The sequence below is a fragment of the Anastrepha obliqua genome, chromosome 1, assembly GCF_027943255.1.
Source record: "Anastrepha obliqua isolate idAnaObli1 chromosome 1, idAnaObli1_1.0, whole genome shotgun sequence".
Taxonomy (NCBI): domain Eukaryota; kingdom Metazoa; phylum Arthropoda; class Insecta; order Diptera; family Tephritidae; genus Anastrepha; species Anastrepha obliqua.
The window spans coordinates 114,648,583-114,651,408 of record NC_072892.1 but is presented as its reverse complement, the minus strand read 5'-3'; the positions used below and the strand labels follow the sequence as shown (position 1 = coordinate 114,651,408).

Sequence of the window (2,826 nt, the reverse complement as noted above, 5' to 3'; positions counted from 1 at the left end):
GCGGAGGAAGAGGAACGCCTCCTCTTTGTTGGAAAGATCAGGAGGAGAAGAACTGGCTTTCACTTGGCGCGTTTTGTTAAACTCGGCCAAAATCGCGTAAGTGGTTATCGCGCCAATCAAGAAGAAGAGAATTCGTTTAACCGTAGAACCTCCAAAAAACACTTCAGAATTATAGATTTAGGGTTGTTTCTCATCTGGTCATTTTTATACCCGATCATTTGATATACTCGTAGACAGAGATAGATATAGACATACATAGATATATACCGAAATGCTCATAACGATGAGAGAAATCGATTTAGTTATGTCCGTCCGTCCGTCCATGCGTATGATAACGCGAGCAGAATTTTGCAAAATAAAAGAAAGAAATAGGAGAAAATAAAGGAGAAAAAGAAATCCAATATTTTCTCGGTAGATGGATGTAGTAATCGATATCTCGTAAAGTATCGAACAAACCAATTAAAGTTTACGCTCGTTGTCAAGGTGAAATTTCACACTAAAAAAAATCGTTTGCTGGTTTTTGTTTGTAATATTCAGTTGTGAGTTACATGGTATTACAATGGAAGTCAGCAAACAGATGATTCGGTACATTTTACAGTATTTCTTTGATGACTGTTGATAACTCGGGTGGCTATTACACGAAACCAATTTTCTTTTTATTTTTAGGAGTTGGTGTCACAAGTAGGTAATATTTAATAATTTCTCCGATTTCTTCTTTTGCCGTTAATCACATTTAAAACAACACCAATTTTTTAATGTTTGTAAAATATATAATAAGATTTTTAATTCTTCGAAGATATGACTTTTGACCGTTAATAACACCTGTAAGATAATTTTGAATAAAAAAAAATACCAGTCTAACGGTTAGACGCGATAGAAGTGAAACCTTCCGTAAAACAAACTGAGAGAGAATGAGACGAAAGCAGCATTAGGGGCGGGATAATTATAGGTTCATTATAATATTGCTATAAAGTTCATATTTTATTTTCTTCATTTTATTATTATTCATCCTCAATGTTCTCAATTTCAACAAATGATACGAGTGGCTTATGATAGCTAAAATATGATACAAATGCTTTGGTTTCGATGTTGTCAAAAAAAATACCCAAACGGACCGAAGAAACAGACTTACAAATTTCTTCCATTTTCGTCTACTTGTATTCATATAAAAATTTATGTCTCTTCCCACCAAAGCTAAATGTATTAGTATATTTCTTCTTGTATTTATTCAGTAATTTGGGCCGAAATCCCGGCGGTACTGCAATACCGGGCCAACCCGTGGCAGAGGTGGAGCAAGCGCCTAAAACACTCCGCCCATTTCCAAAAATCAGTTTAACATTTGTTGTCCTCGGATGGAGGATCTATCAGATGTTAAGCTGATAAGAACAGATACCACACTTTGATCTTAGCCATAAGGCCGAGAAGCGATAACCATACACAACCAACAAACTACCTTGTCAATACATTTTCTAATAAACCTTTTGAGAATTACACGCTCACAAAAATTAATGTACGAAATATTTATACCGATTCACTTAAACTGACTTTCAGTATCTAAACCAAAAATAGAAAAGCCAAAAACCTGTTTTCAATAAATAATCAGAAATGTCCTACAATGCAAATTTCAAAAAAAAAAAAATTTTTTTTTTTTCTTGTGATTCGAACCAAGAATTTTGGATCGGAAGCTCACATTGCTAGCCGCTCGGCTATCGCGCCATGCTGTCGGCGCTGGCCTAAAAGTTATTTAGTTCGTCGCTACGTTTATATCAACATATAATATAACGCTTCGTAGCCAAGAGGGTCGCTTTTTCGTTTCACTTTTTCTCAAATCACTCCCAACGATTCTAAAGAAGTTTTCACTTCAAAAGTTAGATACCAACCTCTGCCTGTTGGAGGTCTCATAATGGTATCAAGCGCTAATGCTACTTGGGGAGTGTCAGAGTGGTACCTCAACTATTTCACATACCTACCCACCCAATATTCTTGAGATATTATGTAACGATTCACGCAAATCTTCATTATTCGAAACAGTGCTGCAAGTCCTCTTCTATTAGCTCCTTCAGGACGTGTGTCGCATTCTGTTACACGAATTTAGTAGACTAAAAACCTCTTTTATGGCCGATTTCACCTTAAAAAGCATATCAATCCGCCGTAAAAGGTGGATAGTCTGGCAGATAAATCCCGATATTCTAGAAGCCTCTTAACCCCTTCAAGACATTACGAATAAATCGGTATGTCTTCTTGCCATGTCTTAAGATTTTTCCGACGAAATAACAAATAGCTTTAACGGCTTACTAATTTGCTTACAGAAGTCAGAGGTTCTGGATTCGAAAGGGAAGACCTCAAGCTAAACCTCTGTTGGTCGATGGCCCATGCATGATTTTTCTATAACAGTAACACTCTACAAATTGTTATGTCTTTATTAAAACATTATATTATGTAACACCGTTATCAGTTTTTCCATTCATTTAAAAGCGCTTCATTCGAATTTTCTCGCACTAAAAAAAATTAGAGAAATGTAATTGGTGCAGCTGCGCACAACAACCAAATCAATACATAAATGCATGTATGTAAATATGTATTTCCTGTCTATATGATACAACAAATTTAATTAAATTGCTTTGAATCGAACATACCTAAATATGCAATACGAGTTTTCAATAAAGCCGCTAATACCGCTGTGTGTATGATATGGCACATCGTATAATCCTTATTGTTCTCCTACTCGTATTTCATGGAAATGAAAGGATTTTTAGTGCCAATCAAACTATTCTATGACTTTTCAAATACAGATAACCATAAAGATCTAGAATTATTTGCTGAAGC

General features: G+C 35.4%; 1 non-coding gene across 1 annotated transcript; it reads right to left on the bottom strand.

Moving 5' to 3' along the window:
- Positions 1-1,231: 1,231 nt before the first annotated feature.
- LOC129236640 (U2 spliceosomal RNA) lies at positions 1,232-1,429 on the bottom strand. The gene has a single exon (XR_008581697.1). It is a non-coding gene; the product is annotated as a U2 spliceosomal RNA (small nuclear RNA).
- Between the last annotated feature and the right edge of the window lie 1,397 nt (positions 1,430-2,826).